Source organism: Moschus berezovskii, chromosome 24, assembly GCF_049115385.1.
Source record: "Moschus berezovskii isolate FMDL1 chromosome 24, NW_MosBer_1.0, whole genome shotgun sequence".
Lineage (NCBI taxonomy): Eukaryota > Metazoa > Chordata > Mammalia > Artiodactyla > Moschidae > Moschus > Moschus berezovskii.
Genome location: NC_142483.1, coordinates 31,112,991 through 31,134,187, shown reverse-complemented (window position 1 = coordinate 31,134,187; position 21,197 = coordinate 31,112,991). Strand labels below are relative to the sequence as shown.

General features: G+C 40.1%; 1 protein-coding gene and 1 long non-coding RNA gene across 21 annotated transcripts in view; one reads left to right on the top strand and one right to left on the bottom strand.

The window, feature by feature from the left end:
- Positions 1-21,197, top strand: part of LOC129548017 (uncharacterized) — a 291,573-nt gene that overhangs the window by 198,417 nt on the left and 71,959 nt on the right. The window lies entirely within an intron of this gene.
- LOC148774031 (uncharacterized) overlaps positions 10,809-21,197 on the bottom strand; it is a 28,206-nt gene continuing 17,817 nt past the window's right edge. The window contains exon 3 of the long non-coding RNA XR_016036229.1: positions 10,809-10,921. This is a non-coding gene — a long non-coding RNA (uncharacterized LOC148774031). The remainder of the gene's footprint in view (positions 10,922-21,197) is intronic.

Genomic DNA, 21,197 nt, shown 5'->3' with positions numbered 1-21,197 from the left:
AACACCCAGGATTGATCTCCTTTAGAATGGACTGGTTGGATCCCCTTGCAGTCCAAGGGACTCTCAAGAGTCTTCTCCAGCACCACAGTTCAAAAGCATCAATTCTTTGGCGATCAGCTTTCTTCACAGTCCAACTCTCCCATCCATGGTTACACAGTATTTATTCTTTGCCTATTCTTAACGATGCTTATCCTGCATACATGCCACTTGGTATTCACCCAAAGATTCTAGGAGATCCTCGTGCAGATTTCTGAAGCTCCTTGTATGACTTCCGTCTCTCCACAGCTCTGCCCTATAAATTCTGGTCATGTTATCAACCCTAATTCCAATCTGCTTGGTGAAACCGACATTCTCTTCTTCGGTTTTCCCTCCCTCTACCATGATCTGAAAAGAGCTTCGAAGCAAAACTCCTGGGCGGTGAGAGGGATCAATCACCTCATGCATTTGAAGGACAAAGTACAATGTAACCAAGACTCCAACCAAGTTGTGCCACACACATTAGACATATTACTTAAACCTTTGATACAAAGGAGACGTAAAAGGTTTATACAAAATATTTTTGCAAACTGGATGTCATTGATCTCCGCCCTTTTAACCTCACCTTTCACATAAGATTCACAGGAAGCAGGTGTGATGCTAATCAGAGGCACTAACAGGAGACCAAGCCCCTGATATCAACCTAAGTGTGCACACTACAAGGCTCACTAGACTTTATTCACATAAGGGAAGACTATCTCTCCAGGGTCTGGCCTAGCCATGTATCTTGACTACTACTGCTTTACTTAATGAGAACCGACGTTTTGCATCCAATATGTTAATTTAACACCCCTAATTTTACCAATGAAAATACTTTTCTTATGTTATTTTTATTATTTATCAAAGACTCATCCACTAAGCATTGTCAATGCTTTTAGAATCAGGCCTTTATGATTTAAAGGAAGCTGAGCGCCCCTGGTCATAAATTCTTCATTTTGGCAACAATCTTCCTTAGCATGTAGCTTGAGGCAACACATATAGTATATTGCACTGTTTGTGCTAAATTCTTGAACCATCCCATTACCCTGTCCATAACAAAGAGCTGGCATTAGAAAAAAAACTCAGATCAGTACCCTCCAGGATCAGATGCTTTTGAACCGAAGGGGAACAACAGATGCTTTTGGACAGAATCTGGGAAATCTCTCACAAGGATAATCTGACTTCCAAGGCTGTTTGTTCCTTCATAATCTGATTTTTCATATTAGAAACCAGCATTCCTGCAGCCCTTCTCTGTCTGTCCTAAGCTGACTAGCATGGAGGCCTCAGGGCTACATTCCAGGGGCCTACCTTCAGGTTCTGTGGGTCAGAGCATGATACAAGGCCAGCCCAAATTCAAAAGGTAGGGAAATTGTTTTGATAGGAAGAGCTTCAGAGACTTTTTGGACCTGTTTCAGCTACCACACAATATGCACTCTGAAGACAGGGAGTAGGATTCTATGAAAGTGTCAAAGAGATCAGCAGAATCTCACATGGCTGAAGGCTCAGCACTATCCACCAAAACCAATGTCTAAAGTGAGATCTCAAGAATGAAGAGACATTAACTAGAAGGAGTATAGCGTTTAAACAGCAGGATCATCATGTGTAAAGACCTGTGGCAGGTAATACATTCCATCAATGTGAAGAATGCAAGAAAGCCTTCATTTACAAAGGGACGAGTCTGGAAATGTCATGGAATTGTGAAAGGATAGTTCTTGGTCAATAAGTGTGGTAAAGAGAGCACTGAACTCAAACTTCAGACAACCAGGAGTCCCTCCCAACTTGGGAACTCAGTGGCTGTATCTTCTAATGGGAAAATGGTAGAATAAAGGGGCCATAGAATCATCCAGTGCAGTTTTCGAAATGTTTTCTGAACACTGTCAGTGAGGTGGTCCTGGGTCTAAAATGTTTGGGAAGTGCCCAAATAAATGAGTTGATTGCTGAACTGCTTGGAGACTTTAATAAGCTCATATGTATTAGGACCAATGTGTGCTGATAACTGTTTAACAACTAGCTCTCTGAGAAAAAATATAGCTCTGATTTTGAACACTTGCCGATTTCTGGAGTATAAATATTCCTGCTCTGACTGGTGTGAAGTTATCAACATCACGTCACTAAATGCATAGTTGATTCACAGAATTCCTGAATATTTAACCATCAGCTGCCAAGCCAGCTTCAATACACCTCTGTTAGGACTCTCAGAGGCAAAGAGAATGAAGTTTTGCCCCAAACTGCATGGCTACAGCACCCTTTTCATCGGTCATCTAAAAGGATGAATACTTAGTGGACACATGTTAGGAAATTCTGGTTTAGTTATTTTATAAGTAGGGAGACCAAGAAGCTAAGTGTCTTGCCCATAAACACAGCTCTAAATGCAAATTAAGTTCTTCTGAACATCAGTTCTATAGCAAAAAGTTTAATGTTCTTCCTCCTTTAAAAAATGTTCTAGATTCAAAACTGCCATTTTCTCACCACATACCATGATGAGTACTCTGTTAAACAAATATAAGCATCATCACATCTGATACTTCCCTGTGAGATGTCTAATTTTATTATCTCCATTTAAATATGAAAAAACTAGGGTGCAGAGATATTAGGTAATTTCACCAGATGCAGCAGAGACATGGTTTGCTATGAGATACCTTGCTCCCACGTAGAGAATTTGGTGCCATACTGCTCTATACTATGGTCGGCTACAAAAAAACAAGACTTAAGAAACAAACAAACAAAAGAAACAAAAAAGAAAGAAGAAACGTGAAAAAAAAAAGAAAAGAAAAGAAGACTGGTGGTCTTCCTTTTCAACAATAGTGTCAGCCCTTCCCTGCTCTGATCCTTGAGCCAAAACATTCCCATGGGCCAGGTTTAGGTAGCATTCAAACCATCAGCCCAGTCACCCACTCCCCTGCAGCATTTACTGATAGGTGATGTTATGGATTCAATGTTTGTGTTCCCACAAAATCAAAACCTTGAAACCCTAACCCCCAGTGTGATGGTATTCAAGGGTGAGGTTTGGGGAAATACTTAGGACTAGATGATGTCATGAGGGTGGGGCTGTCATGATGGGTTTAGTGCCTTTCTAAGAAAAGCCACCAGAAAGCTCACTTGCTCTGTGCATGCAAAGAGGACGTCACCTGAGCACAGGGCAAGACGGTGGCTGTGTACAGGTTACGAGAAGAAGCCTCAGAATCCAGCATCTCTTGCCACAGCCTTGATCTGGGACTTCACAGCCCCAAGAAGTGTGGGAAACAAATTGCCATTGCGAAATGGCAAGCCACTCCACTGTTCTTGCCTGGAGAATCCCAGGGATGGAGGAGCCTGGTGGGCTGCGTCTATGGGGTCTCACAGAGTCGGACACGACTGAAGCGACTTTGCATCAGCAAGCCACACAATCTGTAGTGTTCTGTTAGAGCAGCCTCAGCAGACAAATGCAGGTGAGATGTTGAGTCTGGGGCCTGGAGCAGGAAGGAGGGAGAACATTAGTTCAATGGCCACAGAATTCATGACCCCATTTCCCAGGACTCCACTTAGTAGGTTAGTAATAATAGCTTTCCACTTAAAATCTTTCACATCCATGATGCCATTTGTTCCTTAAAGGGCTCTGTGGAATGTTTCCTGCCTCAGAAAGGTCTGACTTTGTCCAAGCAGTGAATCATCTTCTGTCCCTGTGTCCTTCTCAATATTTCAAGCAGCTTTATATTAACTGTAGAGTATAGATTAGGGATGGTTCTCCCTGAAATCAAAGGGGAATGACCTTTGAGATGCCTTCAAGATTTTAGGAAATGTGTGCATACCTTCAGATGCAAGGTTGAGTAGAAGGAATAACATTTAGTAGTATGGTGCAGTGGCAGGATTTGAGAATTAAAGCCAACCTTTAATTAATACAGTGTAGCACTTCCTAGATGTTGGGCACATTTGAAGGGTTTTATGTGTATTAATTCACTTAATCTTCACAATAATAATCCTAAGGCATAGCACTTATTATTATGCCATTTTACACCTTAGGGAGATAAAAGTATAGAGGAAGAAACCACAGCTCTGACTTCAGGTGTCTCTAGATATTTGGTGTGTGTGTAAAAGGCACAGGAGAGGAGTGAGGGATTCCAGATCACCATGTGTCATATTCTCTTTCTCAGTTTCCTTAAAATCAGAACCACAATTTCCCTTTGCCATACATTTGCACCAGCAGCCTGATTTCAGCTTGAAGCCCCCTTCATTCATCACTCCTTCAACTGAAGGCACTGAAACATTTTGTTAAAATGCAAATCTTACCCCGGAGAAGAAAACACATTAAACCAATATTTTCCATTTCAGCCTTTTTGTGCGTGAATTCATTTCCTTGATTGGTTTTTGAGTCATTGAAAAAGCCCACCCAGGGTGCAAAACTAAGGGTTTTCTGTGGTGGTGGTGTTGGTGGTGGTGGTTTTGGAGGAATGGGAAGTGCCAGGTATGATGCACTGTCCTAAGGAAGCATGACTGTAACCAGTTCCATTCATTGAGCACAAACCCCATGCCAGGCACTGTGCTGTGATTGCTAAAGTTCACAAAGCCATACTCTTCAAGGTAAATATCATTGTCTCCCATTTTACAGGTGGGAAAACTGAGGTTCAGGTGAGGTTAAGTGCCAAGAAGGGGAAGCCCAGACATAGCGTGACAGCTCTGAGCACTCTGGCAAGCTGGAAAACACCAGAAAAGCCCTGCACATTTAGTGTGTGTGTGAGTATGAGGGAGGAGAGATGAAAGTGAGTTCCTGTGAGGGGAGGATGTGCAAATAAACATAATCAGGGCCGGGCGGGAAGGACAGGTGCTCTGCCACCCTTTTCTTCCAACTCTGAGCCCACACTCTGTCCCTCGGGAGCCTGGCATAGCCAGCAGGTGTCCATTCCTCTTGTAATTGGCGGTGCAGCTGCCCTAGAGACACCCCCACACACACACACACCCCTCAACAGACTCCCCCTGGCTCTCTGGGGTCGATGCCTCACAGAAGGCCAGGGCCAATCTCTGACCCTGGTTCCCACAGCTCTGTTGGTCGAGGCCTATGTGTCTTTCAGTGTCATGTGTCGCCTTCCTTCTGTAGTCACCTGAGCATTCAGGCAGATGGAAGGTTGGCACCAGGCCAGGTGGGGAGGGGCAACCTCTCTAAACCCTAGCAGGCATGATCTTGGCTCCTTGCCATCTCAGGCGAGCCGTTTCTCCAGCCTCCCCCACCAAGGGGTTGCCCTTGGACAAGACAAGCTCTCCGTTGATCACCTTCCTTCTCAAAGCAAAGGAATGGTTGAAGTTCTGCCTCTGACAGCTCAGTGATGCAGAGGAAAATACTCAGAGCCCTCAGTTTCCCCACGTGTGAAATGGGGTGATAAGGGTAATTGTCTGGGCAAGTGGCTGTGAAGATTGAGTTAATCCACAGACAGTACTGAGCCCAGGGCCTGGCATGTAGTAAATGCCCAACGATCTTCTCTGCTCTTGGACGGGGTACTATTATCCATAAAGGAGAAGTAATGCCAGTCACATAAGTCACTGGATGCCATGATCTTAGTTCTCTGAATGTTGAGTTTTAAGCCAACTTTTTCACTCTCCTCTTTCACTTTCAAGAGGCTCTTTAGTTCTTCTTCGCTTTTTGCCCTAAGAGTGGTGTCATCCGCAAATCTGAGGTTATTGATATTTCTCCTGGCAATCTTCATTCCAGCCTGTGCTTCATCCAGCCCAGCATTTCTTATGATGTACTCTGCATATAAGTTAAATAAGCAGGGTAACAGTATACAGCCTTGACATACTCCTTTCCCGGTTTGGAACCAGTCTCTTGTTCCATGTCCAGTTCTAACTGTTGCTTCTTGACCTGCATACAGTTTCTCAGGAGGCAGGTCAGGTGGTCTGGTATTCCTATCTCTTTAAGAATTTTCCATAGTGTGTTGTGATTCACACAGTCAAAGGCTTTGGCATAATCAATAGAGCAGAAGTAGATGTTTTTCTAGAATTCACTTGCTTTTTTGATGATACAACAGATGTTGGCAATTTGATCTCTGGATCCTCTGCCTTTTCTAAATCCAGCTTGAACATTTGGAATTTCATGGTTCACGTATTGTTGAAGACTTGCTTGGAAAAATTTGAGCATTACTTTGCTAGCGTGTGAGATGAGTGCAATTGTGCAGTAGTTTGAGCATTGCCTTTCTTTGGGACTGTAATGAAAACTGACCTTTTCCAGTCTTGTGGCCACTGCTGAGTTTTCCAAATTTGCTGGCATATTGAGTGCAGCACTTTCACAGGATCTTTTAGGATTTGAAATAGCTCAACTGGAATTCCATTACCTCCACTAGCTTTGTTCATAGTGATGCTTTCTAAGGCCCACTTGACTTCACCTTCCAGGATGTCTGGCTCTAGGTGAGTGATCACACCATTGTGGTTATCTGGGTCATGAAGATCTTTTATGTACAGTTCTCTGTGTATTCTTGCCACCTCATCTTAATATCTTCTGCTTCTGTTAGGTCCATACCATTTTTTCCTTTATTGAACTCATCTTTGCATGAAATGTTCCCTTGATCTCTCTAATTTTCTTGAAGAGATCTCTAGTCTTTCCCATTCTATTGTTTTCCTCTATTTCTTTCCATTGATCACTGAGAAAGGCTTTCTTATCTCTGGAACTCTGAGATAAGTCTTCTTTGGAACTCTGCATTCAGGTGGATTTATCTTTCCTTTTCTCCTTTACCTTTCACTTCTCTTCTTTTTCTCAGCTATTTGTAAGGCCTCCCCATACAACCATTTTGGTTTTTGCATTTCTTTTCCTTGGGGATGGTTTTGATCACTGCCTCCTGTACCATGTTACATACCTCTGTCCAGAGTTCTTCAGGCACTCTATTAGATCTACTCCTTTGAGTCTATTTGTCACTTCCACTGTATAATCATAAGGGATTTGATTTAGGTCATACCTGAATGGTCTAGTGGTTTTCCCTACTTTCTGCAGTTTTAGTCTGAATTTGGCAATAAGGAGTTCACGTTCTAAGCGACAGTCAGCTCCCAGTCTTGTTTTTGATGACTATATAGAGCTTCTCCATCTTCAGCTGCAAAGAATATAATCAATCTGATTTCAGTATTGACCATCTGGTGATGTCCATGTGTAGTCTTCTCTTGTGTTGTTGGAAGAGTGTGTTTGCTATAACTGATGCGTTCTAAGCACCATCTTATCTAAGGTGCTTCAAGTCTTGCATTCACAGCGGGCATTCACTCACAGTCAATACCAGTCAGGGCAGTATCCAGGTAGGTTAGAATCAAGGTCAGAGGCCTGCTCTGCTTTGTCTCTGAATCCTAAACAAGACTATTTATTTAATTTCCCTAACAGACAGCACTGAGCTTTGAAAAGTAAGTGGTGTCACCTCAGGGTCAGGATAGCTGGCTTGTCTCAACAGTTGGGGTGAGTGTGCCACTGATCTCTGGGAGTCAGGAAGAGCTGTGGAGGGTGTGTCCTACCACCCCAGCCTGGTCTGCCTTGGACTGTGCAAACCTGGGAGCCATGAATTCTCTTGTCTCTTCCAGCTCTACAATTCAGCAGCTGAAACCTCAGGTTTGTCTTGCAGGGCCAGAAGGTTTGTCTCCCTGCCTCAGGGGTTAAGTGACTGCTTTTGAAAGGACAAAGCGAGAGATGATGCGATAAGATAAGGAGCTCTGTTTTCAGAGACACGTCTCAGAAAGAACAGGCTTTCCACTGTGATCCAGAGGATAAGAATCTGAGCCTCTGCATCCTTCAGCCCATCCCTACTCCCCTCGGCCATGCGCCGGGCCACTGTGGGATGTGTCTGCCGCTGCTGCCATCTGCTGGAGTGCCACGGCTCTGCAGCCTACCTGTCTGTGAGTGACATTGAGGGCATTTGCAAACTCCAAGCCTGAATTACAGGCTCTTGTCCTGATGAATATAGTGTTTTTCACCGCTGCAATTGCTAGTGTTTATTGAGCACCTACTAAGGGCCAACGCTATGCTTAGTTCTTCGATGAATTGTCTCCTTAAATCCATTCAGGAGAGGAAGCCTGTGTGAGCCGGGATTTTTGTCTCTTTTCTTCATGACAGCATCTCCAGTGCCTAGGACAGTGCCAGGCACAGAGTAGGGACTAGGTAAATAGGGATTGCTTGAGAACAACTATAAAGATGGATTCTGGCATCACCCTGGTGTTAAACAGATGAGGAAGTTATTTCCCAGAGACATTGTGGCTCTGGCATTGTGGGTAAACCTGTGAGGGAAGCTGGAAAGATTCTGGCCTTAGGCAGTTTGTATGTTGCCTTGGGTGGTTCTGATGCTCACAAAGTCAGGTAATGCGTAGGGATGAACACCTCCAGCAGTCAGTGTTCTCTGGAGCTCAGAACACTCAAACCATTAGGGAAATAAACCAAATCAGCAAAATACTGCAGTGGGGTCCTGAGAACTCAAGGAGTGTGCAGGGTTCCAACCAGGGTTCAGTTCAGTTCAGTTCAGTCGCTCAGTCGTGTCCGACTCTCCGCAACCCCATGAATCACAACACGCCAGGCCTCCCTGTCCATCACCAACTCCCAGAGTTCACTCAAACTCATGTCCATAGAGTCGGTGATGCCATCCAGCCATCTCCTTCTCTGTCGTCCCCTTCTCCTCCCACCCCCAACCTTTCCCAGCATCAGAGTCTTTTCCAGTGAGTCAACTCGTTGCATGAGGTGGCCAAAGTATTGCAGTTTCAGCTTTAGCATCAGTCCTTCCAATGAACATCCAGGATTGATCTCCTTTAGGATGGAGTGGTTGGATCTCCTTGCAGTCCAAGGGACTCTCAAAAGTCTTCTCCAACACCACAGTTCAAAAGCATCAATTCTTCGGCGATCAGCTTTCTTCACAGTCCAACTCTCACATCCATACATGACCACTGGAAAAACCATAGCCTTGACTAGACGGACCTTGGTTGACAAAGTAATATCTCCAGGGTTAGAGGCCACTTATATATAATTGGCACTTTAAAAATTATTATTATTATTACTCAACTGATTTTTTGAGCAATTTTAGGTTTGCAGAACAGTTGACTGGAATCACAGTTCCCTTTTGCACCCATACTCCCTCCTCCCTCCCTGTTATTAATATTGTGTGTTAGTGTGGTACATTTGTTACAATGGGTGGGCTGATATTGATGAATTATGATTAACAAATCAGTAATTTATTGATAAATCTATCAAAACCTATCCAAAAAGTCCATAGACTCCATTACAGTTTTCTCTCGGTGTGATATGTTCTAAGGGTTTGGAGAAATGTGGAATGACTTGTATCCAGCATTACAGAAGCATACAGAATAGTTTCGCTGCCCTAAAAATCCTTGGTATTCCACCAGCTCTTCCCTCCTCACCTCCCCCTGACTCTATGAACCCCTGGCAATCACTTATCTTTTTACTATCTTCATAGCTTTGCCCTTAGGCTTCTCTTGTGGCTCAGCTGGTAAAGAATCTGCCTACAATGGGGGAGACCTGAGGTTCCATCCCTGGATTGGAAAGATCCCCTGGAGAAGGGAAAGGCTACCCACTCCAGTATTCTGGCCTGGAGAATTCCATGGACTGTACAGTCCATAGGGTCACAAAGAGTCAGACACGACTGAGCGACTTTCATTTTCACTTCACTAGTTTTGCTTTTACCAGAATGTCATATAGTTGGAATCATAGACTATGTAGCCTTTTCAGATTGCTTCTTTCCTTAGCAGTAAGCATTTAAGGTTCCTCTGTGTCTTCTCAACGCTTGATAGCTCATTCCCTTTTATCACTGAATAATGTTGTATTGAATGGATGTACCATAGTTTATTTATCCATTCACCTATTGAAGGGCACTTTGGCAATTATCCATAAAGCTACTATAAACATTCATGTGCGTGTTTTTTATGGACATAAGTTTTCAACTTGCTGGGTAAATACCAAGGAATCCAATTGTTATATCGCACAGTAAGTTTTTTAAAAACTGACCAATCTTTGCCTTCCAAAGTGTCTGTTCCTTTTTTGTACTTCTGAGCATCACTTTTAATAACACTCTGGCTGGCCTGGACCTGTTCTCTAGGTTGACAAGGCCAAGAGAGGACGGGCCTATGATTCCTCCCTTCCTGTCTGCATCTGACTCCCTTGCTGAGCCAAACCCACTGGCCCTGCTGAAAGGATGAAAACAGAGGATCTTTTCTTCCCACGCAAAAAGGGACCCATCTTAAACAAAGCATGAGGCTGAGGCAACTCTGGTCATTTGAAATTCCCAAGTCACCGCCTTGGGTAGGAGAAATCGACCCACCACCATGAAAGGTTAACTTGTGCCTTGTGGTTCAAAATTCTTGGCTTGGGCTTGGGGACATAGGCTGGAAAAAACTGCTGCTGTTCTGGTGTGTGGAGCTGTTGGGTCCCACATCTGCGAATCCCTCTTGAAACTGATGCCACTGGGATCAGGACACCCAGCTCCTGTTCACATTCGGTCCTTGTAAAGTGTTGAAGATATAGATAGCACCTTAATTTGCATCATCCCCAAACACATGTTCTGGAGATAGTGGTACTATGGATAAGCAAGCTAGGAGGGTTTTTTTTTTTTTTTTACCTTCACTTTTTTTTTTCTCTCTTTTTAAAAATCTTATGAAAAATTAGATAGGACCATTTAAAATTACTTTCAAAACAAACTTTTTAAAGTTAAGCTAACATCAAACTGCAGCTGAAGGAAAGATAGAAGGACCTTTTTAATTGTGTCTTTGATAGTATTTCCCAGAATCCAAAATGCTCAGTTTGGTTGCTTTAATGCATTTACATCTCCTCTTCCTGCCAAAGACAAGCAAACAAAAATCTTCACCAAAAACTTGCAGCGAGTCGTTTCATGACAGGTTTGTGTTTTTAAGGTTCATACTCTCTGGTGACTGTGTAGGAAAACTCAAAGAGTCTCATGTGAACAGCTTCAATCTAGGAAGAGAAAAAAGCTTTAGTTATGCTGGTAGGAGGAGGGTTTATTTATGTGTCTCAATTTACAAGCCTAAGCATTGCAAATGTAAACTCTTGGAAGGAAAATTTTGTCCTAATTACTTAGCTGAATCCAGAAACATCTGCTTTGAATTCCTGGAACAAGTCCAGTCTGCTCTTCATCTGACGTCTTAAAGCAGGCGGAGGTAAGTTCACAACTCATACCTTTTCTGGTCCCACTAAGTATTTCTCAGAGAGTGGGGACAGCGTGAGGTCCAGAATAAATAATGTTGATCAGTTCTTCAAATGATTCTTATAGAGACATAAGTTTGAGAATCACTTCTCAAGGCAAAACTTACTTTTCCTTCTTAGGTATTTTTCCCCCTCCTTTTCATCTTCACCTACAAAATAGTGTATCTGAATAACTTGTTTCTTCATACTGTGTTTGGTTGGCTCATTGAAAATATTTTAACTCTTTTTTGAGAATTTCTTAAACTTACTTTTTGAATGAATACACAGTAAAACCGACCTTTTGCATATATGTACATTTTGATGAATTTTAACATTTGTATGGATTCATGTTACCACAACCACCCGTCAGAATGTACCCTCCCACCTGCAACTCTCCCCCGACTAGCCCCAATCTCTGGCAACCACAGATGTATTGTTTTTTTTGTTTAGTTACTGTCATGTCCTACTCTTTGTGACCCCATGTAGCCCACCAGGTTCCTCTGTCCATGGGATTTCCCAGGTAAGAAAACCAGAGTGGGTTGCCATTTCCTTCTCCAGGGGATCTTTGTGACCCAGAGATCAAACCCGTGTCTCCTACATTGGCAGATGGATTCTTTACCACTGAGCCACCAGGAAAGCCCACAGATCTATTATCTATCCCCAAAGTTTTGTCTTTCCTGGAGGATTTCATAAATGAATTCATACAGTGTTTCACATTTTATGACTGGCTTCTTTCACTCAGCATAATATCTTTGAGATTCATACAAGTTGTCACCTGTATCCACATTCCATTTCTTTTTATTGCTGAGCATAATTCCATGGTATGGATGGAACCCAGTCTGTTCACCCATTGAAGAATATTTGGCCATTTCCGGTTTTGGGCAGTGATGAGAAGAACTACTATAAACATTTATGTATAGGTTTTGGGGTCAAGATAAATTTTCTTTATCTTAGATACGTTGCCCTAGATAATTTATCTAGGGTAATACCTGAGTTGGGTTGCTGAGTCAACTGGTAGGTATATCTTAAGGCTGTCAGAAACGACCACTCTGTTTACAGAGAGACTGGACCATATTGCTTCCCCCCAGCTGCCAGCAGTGTGAAAGAGTTCCAGTTGCTTTGTATCCTCACCAACACTTGGGATAGTCAGCATTTTAAAATTTCAGTCATTCCAGTGGTAATGTTGTAGTATCTCCCCGTGGTTTTAATATGTGTTTCCCTGATGGCTAATGACATTGAACATCTTGGTATGTGCTTATTTGCCATCCACATATTTTCTTTGATGAAGTGTTCAAGTTTTTACTCATTTAAGTTTTGCTGTATTTAAAAACAATCGTACTGTTCATTCTCTTGCTGTTGAGTTTTGAGGATTTGTTTTTAATTGAAGTGTAGTTATGTAGTTACAATAATATGTTAGCTTCAGGTGTGTTAGTTTCAGAAAATGATTTAAATATTTGTGTATATGTAATTCTTTTCCATTATAGTTTGTAACAGTGAGCATTCACAATGTATTTTGTACACAAGACTTTTGTTGGATAGATGGCCTATAAATGTTGTCTCCCAGATATAGCTTGTCTTTTCATTAGCAGTGCTTTTCTAAAAGTAAGTTATTGATTCTGTTGATGTCCAGCTGATTGGTTTTCTTCTGTTATGGATCATGAAGATTTTTCCGTATGTTTTCTTCTAAAAGTTTTATGATTTTGTATTTTACAATTAAATCTATGATTTAATTAGAGTTAATTGTAGTATAAGATATAAGATTTAGATCTGAGTTCATTTTCTTTCATATGGAAGTATGAATGTTTTAACACAACTTATTGAGAAAATTCTCTTTTTATTTATTGATTTACCTCTGTATTTTTATCAAAAATTCAATTGATAAAAGAGTTTTTGTATGGGACTTAGTGTTTATTGGAAGGAAGAACTGGGGAACTTTCTGAAGTAATGGAAATTGCGTGTGAGTTACATGCGGACATAGATTAGTCACACCGCTCATTTTGCACACTTCTGGTCTGTGCATTGTGCTGAATGTGAATTACACTTCACTTAAAACAACATCAGTTGGCCATGTCTGTGTAGATCTGTTTCTAAAGTCTATTCTTTCCAACTGATCTAACATCTCTTTTGGCCAATACCGTGCTACCTTGACATAAATTATTATAGTATAGAAGCCTTAAAAAATCTAATTCTTTCATTTCTATTCTTTTTCAGAGTAGTTTTGGCTATTCTAATTTATTTGCCTTTCCATGTATATTTAGAATCACCTTATGCTTATCTCCAAAAAAATCCTGTTGGAAAATTGATTGGGATTGATAAATCTATGAATGAATTTGGGGAGAGCTGACATTTTTACAGTGTTATATTCCAGACTTATGAACTGGAATAAGTGGTATGTCTGTCCATTTATTTTGGTCTCCTTTGACTTCTTACTTCAACATTTTGTAGTTTTCAGATTCTGTAAATGTTTTATTATATTTATATCTAAGTAATCTCATTTATTAAGCTATTTTAAATAGCACTTAAAATATTTGGTTTCCAAATCCCTATTGCTGTTATATATAAATATAATTGATTTTTTTAACTTGTGTCCTACAGCATTGTTAAATTCACTTATTAGCTCTAAGAGGGGTGTGTGTGTGTGTGTGTGTGTGTGTGTGTGTCTGTGTGTATGTGCACACACATGTGTGTGTTCCCTGTGATTTTCCACATAGACAATCATTTCATTTGTAAAGAGGGGAAATTTTATTTTTTCTTTTTCAAACTGGATGCCTCCTTTTCCCCTTATTATACTGGTTAGGAATTCCAGTATGATATCAAAAAGGAGTGAACATAAAGGAAGTCTGCCCTGTTCCCATTCGTAGTGACAAAGTATTCCAACTTTCTTCATTAGGTATGATGTTCTGTAAATGTTTTTCAACCATGCCTCTTATCAGGTTGACAAAAAGTCCCTTCTTTTCACAAAGTTTGCATGAATGTATATTGAGTTTTGTGAGATGCTTTTCTGTATTAATTGATATGATCATGTAATTTTTCTTCTTTTGACAATATTACATCAATTGATTTTCAAATATTAAGGTAATCTCTTCTAATTATTGAACTAAGTCATGAACTAAATGTTGACATAACCCAAGATAAAGCCCACTGGTTGTGACTTCTTATTTTTTTATATGTTGTTAGATTCAAGTTGCTAAAATTCTGTTAAAAATTTTTGCATCTGTGTTCACAAAGAATATTGTTGTTTTCTTATGCTGGCTTCAGCATTTAAGATAAATGAATTGGAAGGTATTCCCTCCTCTCCTACTTTCTAGAAAAGTTGTATATAATCGCCATTAATCATGAAGCATCGGTAGAATTTTTCAGTGAAACCATCTGGAACTACTGTAGATTTTGAGATGGGTTTTTTGAGATATGAGTTCACTTTCTTTAGCAGTTATAGCACCATTCGTGTTTTCTACTTCCTGTTGAGTAATTGTTGATAGTCTGTGGGCTCCATAATGACATCCCCTGTTTCCTTCCTAATATTATAGTTTGTAACTTCCCTTTTTGTTAGTTTTTTAAGATTTTTATAAATTTTATTGATCTTTTAAAATAACTAGATTTTTTGTTTCATTGATTTTCTCAATTATCTTTTTATTTTCCATATAATTGATTTCGGTTCTCCTTTTTATTATTTCCTTTCTTCTGCTAGAAGGAAGGATTTATTTTTCTATTGTGCTTCTTTTTCTTAGATTGTTAGAGTGAAAGTTTAGATTATTAGCTTGAGACTTTCCTTTTTTAACACAAATATTTAGTGCTAAAAGTTTCCCTTTTAAGCACAACTTTTGCGGTAGCCCACAGATTTTGATATGTTGCTTTTATTTTCACTCACTCCTCAGTATTTTCTAATTTCCCTTGAAGTTTCTTCTTTGAAAATTTGATTATTACTTATAAGTTGTTTAATTTCCAAGTGTTTGGAGATTTTCCTGTTATCTTTCTCTTGCTGACCTTTAATCTAATTCCCTGTAGTCAGAAAACATACTTTATATAATTTCAATTCATCCCAATTTGTTAAGCTTTGTTTTGTTATTCAGGATATGGTCTATGACAATGAGTATTTCATATACAGTTGAAAAGTATGTGTATTTTGCTGTTGTGGGGTAGAGTATTACATAAATATTAATTATATCCAGTTATTTGATGGTATCATTTAGTCTTTTATATTTCTGCTGTTATCTCTGTCTACTAGCCTATCAAATACTGACAGAGAGTATTGAATTTTCCAACTATGATTTTGAATTTACCTGTTTTTACTTTTTTCCCCCAGTTTTATTTATTTTTTAATTAATTAATTTAATTGGAGGCTAATTACTTTGGCCACCTCATGCGACGAGTTGACTCACTGGAAAAGAGTCCGATGCTGGGAAAGATTGTGGGTGGGAGGAGAAGGGGACGACAGAGAATGAGATGGCTGGATGGCATCACCGACTCGATGGACATGAGTTTGAGTGAACTCCGGGAGTTGGTGATGGACTGGGAGGCCTGGCGTGCTGTGGTTCATGGGGTCGCAAAGAGTCGGACACGACTGAGTGACTGAACTGAACTGAATTACTTTACAATATTGTAATGGTTTGTGCCATACATTGACACGAATCAGCCATGGGTGTACATGTGTTCCCCATCCTGAACTGCCCTCCCACCTCCCACCCCATCCCATCCCTCAGGGTAGTCCCAGTACACCAGCCAAGAGCACCCTGTCTCAGGCATTGAATCTGGACTGGCAGTCTATTTCACATATGATAATATACATGCTTCAATGCTATTCTCTCAAATCATCCCAACCTTGCCTTCTCCCACAGAGTCCAAAAGTCTATTCTTTACATCTGTGTCTCTTTTGCTGTCTTGCATATAGGGTCATCATTAGCATCTTTCTAAATCCATATATATGTGTTAATATGGTCCGTCTAGTCAAGGCTATGGTTTTTCCCGTGGTCATGTATGGATGTGAGAGTTGGACTGTGAAGAAAGCTGATCTCCGAAGAATTGATGCTTTTGAACCGTGGTGCTGGAGAAGACTCTTGAGAGTCCCTTGGACTGCAAGGAGATCCAACCAGTCCATCCTAAAGGAGATCGGTCCTGGCTGTTCATTGGAAGGACTGATGCTAAAGCTGAAACTGCAATACTTTGGCCACCTCATGCGACGAGTTGACTCATTGGAAAAGACCCTGATGCTGGGAGGGATTGGGGGCAGGAGGAGAAGGGGACAACAGAGAATGAGATGGTTGGATGGCATCACCGACTCGATGGACAAGAGTTTGAGTGAACTCCGGGAGTTGGTGACGGGCAGGGAAGCATGGCGTGCTGCAGTTCATGGGGTTGCAAAGAGTCAGATACGACTGAGCAACTGAAATGAACTGAACTGAAACTGTATTGGTGTTTTTCTTTCTGACTTACTTCACTCTGTATAATAGGCTCCAGTTTCATCCACCTCATTAGAACTAATTCAAATGCATTGTTTTTAATAGCTGAGTAATATTCCATGTGTATAGGTACCACAGCTTTCTTATCCATTCGTCTGCCGATGGACATCGAGGTTGCTTCCATGTCCTGGCTATTGTAAACAGTGCTGCGATAAACATTGGGGTACATGTGTTTCTTTCAATTCTGGTTCCTTTTGTGTGTATGCCCAGCAGTGGGATTTCTGGGTCGTATGGCAGTTCTATTTCCAGTTTTTTAAGGAATCTCCACACTGTTCTCCACAGTGGCTGCACTAGTTTGCATTCCCACCAACAGTGTAAGAGGGTTCCCTTTTCTCTACACCCACTGCAGCATTTATTGTTTGTAGACATTTTGATAACAGCCATTCTGACTGGCGTGAGATGGTACCTTATTGTGGTTTTTATTTGCATTGCTCTGATAATGAGTGATGTTGAGCATCTTTTCATGTGTTTGTTAGCCATCTGTATGTCTTCTTTGGAGATATGTCTGTTTAGTTCTTTAGCCCATTTTTTGATTGGGTTGTTTATTTTTCTGGAGTTGAGCTGCAGGAGTTTCTTGTATATTTTTGAGATTAATTCTTTGTTGGTTGCTTCATTTGTTATTATTGTCTCCCATTCTGAAGGCTGTCTTTTCACCTTGCTTATAGTTTCCTTTGTTGTGCAAAAGCTTTTGATTTTAATTAGGTCTCATTTGTTTATTTTTGCTTTTATTTCCAATATTCTGGGAGGTGGGTCATAGAGGATCCTGCTGTGATTTATGTCACAGAGTGTTTTGCCTATGTTTTCCTCTAGGAGTTTTATAGTTTCTGGCCTTATGTTTAGATCTTTAATCCATTTTGAGTTTATTTTTGTGTATGGTGTTATAAAGTGTTCTAGTTTCATTTTTTTACAAGTGGTTGACCAGTTTTCCCAGCACCTCTTGTTAAAGAGATTGTCTTTTCTCCATTGTATATTCTTGCCTCCTTTGTAGAAGATAACATGTCCACAGGTGCATGGATTTATCTCTGGGCTTTCTATTCTGTTCCATTGATCTATATTTCTGTCTTTATGCCAGTACCATACTGTCTGATGACTGTGGCTTTGTAGTAGAGCCTGAAGTCAGGCAGGTTGATTCCTCCAGTTCCATTCTTCTTTCTCAAGATTGCTTTGGCTATTTGAGGTTTTTTGTATTTCCATACAAATTGTGAAATTACTTGTTCTAGTTCTCTGAAGATTTCTGTTGGTAGCTTGATAGGGAGTGCATTGAATCTATAGATTGATTTGGGTAGTATACTCATTTTCACTATATTTATTCTTCTGATCCATGAACACAGTATATTTTTTCCATCTATTTATGTCCTCTTTGATTTCTTTCACCAGTGTTTTATAGTTTTCTATATATAAGTCTTTTGTTTCTTTAGGTAGATATATTCCTAAGTATTTTATTCTTTTTGTTGCAATGGTGAATGGAATTTTCCCCCTAATTTCTCTTTCTGTTTTCTCATTGTTAGTGTATAGGAATGCAAGGGATTTCTGTGTGTTGATTTTATATCCTGAAACTTTCCTATATTCATTAATTAGCTATAGTAATTTTCTGGTGGAGTCTTTAGGGTTTTCTATGTATAGGATCACGTCATCTGCAAACAGTGAAAGTTTTACTTCTTTTCCAATCTGGATTCCTTTCATTTCTTTTTCTTCTCTGATTGCTGTGGCTAAAACTTCCAAAACTATGTTGAATAATAGTGGTGAGAGTGGGCACCCTTGTCTTGTTCCTGACTTTAGGGGAAATGCTTTCAGTTTTTCACCATTGAATATAATGTTTGCTGTGGGTTTATCATATATGGCTTTTATTATGGTGAGGTATGTTCCTTCTATGCTTGCTTTCTGGTGGGTTTTTATCATAATGGATGTTAAATTTTGTCAAAGGCTTTCTCTGCATCTATTGAGATAATTATATGGTTTTCATCTTTGAATTTGTTAACGTGGTGTATCGCATTGATTGATTTGTGGATATTGAAGAATCCTTGCATCCCTGGGATGCCCACTTGGTCATGATGTATAATCTTTTTAATATATTGTTGAATTCTGTTTGCTAGAATTCTGTTAAGGATTTTTGCATCTATATTCATCAGTGATATTGGCCTGTAGTTTTCTTTTGTGTGGCATCTTTGTCTGATTTTGGTATTAGGGTGATGGTGGCCTCATGGAATGAGTTTGGAAGTTTACCTTCCGCAATTTTCTAGAAGAGTTTGAATAGGATATGTGTTAGCTCTTCTCTAAGTTTTTGGTAGAGTTCAGCTGTGAAACCATCTGGGTTTCAAAAAGTCCAGGGCTTTTCTTTGTTGAAAGATTTCTGATTATAGTTTTGAATTTTGTACTTGTGATGGGTCTGTTAAGATTTTCTATTTCTTTCTGGTTCAGTTTTGGAAAGTTATACTTTTCTAAGAATTTGTCCATTTCTTCCATGTTGTTCATTTTATTGGCATATAGTTGCTGATAGTAGTCTCTTATGATCCTTTGTATTTCTGTGTTGTCTGTTGTGATTTATCCATTTTCATTTCTAATTTTGTTGATTTGATTCTTCTCCCTTTTTTTCTTGATGAGTTTGGCTAATGGTTTGTCAATTTTATTTATCTTCTCAAAGAACCAGCTTTTAGCTTTGTTGATTTTTGCTATGGTCTCCTTTGTTTGTTTTGCATTTATTTCTGCCCTAATTTTTATGATTTCTTTCCTTCTACTAACCCTGGAGTTCTTTATTTCTTCTTTTTCTAGTTCACTTTAAGTGTACAGTTAGGTTATTTATTTGATTTTTCTCTTGTTTCTTGAGGTAAACTTGTATTGCTATATTGAATCCCATAGGTTTTGGGTTGTTGTGTTTTCATTTTCATTCATTTATATGCATATTTTTATTTCTTTCTTTATTTCTTCTGTGATTTGTTGTTTATTTAGAAGCATGTTGTTTAGCCTCCATACGTTCGTATTTTTAATGGTTTTTTCCCCTGTAGTTGATATCTAATCTTACTGCACTATGATCAGAAAAGAGGCTTGAAATGATTTCAATTTTTTTTAATTTACCAAGGCTGGATTTATGACCCAGGATGTGATCTATCCTGGAGAAGGTTCTGTGTGCACTTGAGAAGAAGGTGAAATTCATTGTTTTGGGGTGAAATGTCCTATCAGTCAGTTCAGTTCAGTTCAGTTGCTCAGTCGTGTCCGACTCTTTGCGACCCCATGAATCATAGCATGCCAGGCCTCCCTGTCCATCACCAGCTCCCAGAGTACACTCAAACTCATGTCCATTGAGTTGGTGATGCCATCCAGCCATCTCATTCTCTGTCGTCCCTATCTCCTCCCACCCCCAATCCCTCCCATCATCAGAGTCTTTTCCAGTGAGTCAACTCGTCACATGAGGTGGCCAAAGTATTGGAGTTTCAGCTTTAGCATCAGTCCTTCCAATGAACACCCAGGACTGATCTCCTTTAGAATGGACTGGTTGGATCTCCTTGCAGTCCAAGGGACTCTCAAGAGTCTTCTCCAGCACCACAGTTCAAAAGCATCAATTCTTCGGCGATCAGCTTTCTTCACAGTCCAACTCTCACATCCATACATGACCACGGGTCTAACTGTCCATTGTATCACTTAAAGTTTGTGTTTCCTTGCTAATTTTCTGTTTAGTTGATCTATCCATAGGTGTGAGTGGGGAATTAAAGTCTCCCACTATTATTGTGTTACTGTTAATTTCCCCTTTCATACTTGTCAGCATTTGCCTTACATATTGCGGTGCTCCTATGTTGGGTGCATATATATTTATAACTGTTATATCTTCTTCTTGGGGTATTCCTTTGATCATTATGTAGTGTCCTTCTTTGTCTCTTTTCATGGCCTTTATTTCAAAGTCTATTTTATCTGATATGAGTATTGCTACTCCTGCTTTCTTTTGGTCTCCATTTGCATGAAATATCTTTTCCAGCCCTTCACTTTAAGTCTGTATGTGTCCCTTGGTTTGAGGCGGGTCTCTTGTAAACAGCATATATAAGGATCTTGTTTTTGTGTCCATTCAGCCAGTCTTTGTCTTTTGGTTGGGGCATTCGACCCATTTACATTTAAGGTGATTATTGATAAGTATCATCCCGTTGCCATTTACTTTGTTGTTCTGGGTTCGAGTTTATAAACCTTTTCTGTGTTTCCTGCCTAGAGAAGATCCTTTAGCATTTGTTGAAGAGCTGGTTTGGTGGTGCTGAATTCTCTCAGTTTTTGCTTGTCTGTAAAGCTTTTGATTTCTCCTTCATATTTGAATGAGATCCTTGCTGGGTATAGTAACCTGGGTTGTAGGTTTTTCTCTTTCATCACTTTAAGTATATCCTGCTATTCCCTTCAGGCCTGAAGAGTTTCTATTGAAAGATCAGCTGTTATCCTTATGGGAATCCCCTTGTGTGTTATTTGTTGTTTTTCCCTTGCTGCTTTTAATATCTGTTGTTTGTGTTGGATCTTCGTTAATTTGATTAATATGTGTCTTGGGGTGGTTCGCCTTGGTTTATCCTGTTTGGGACTCTCTGGGTTTCTTGGACTTGGGTGACTGTTTCCTTCCCCATTTA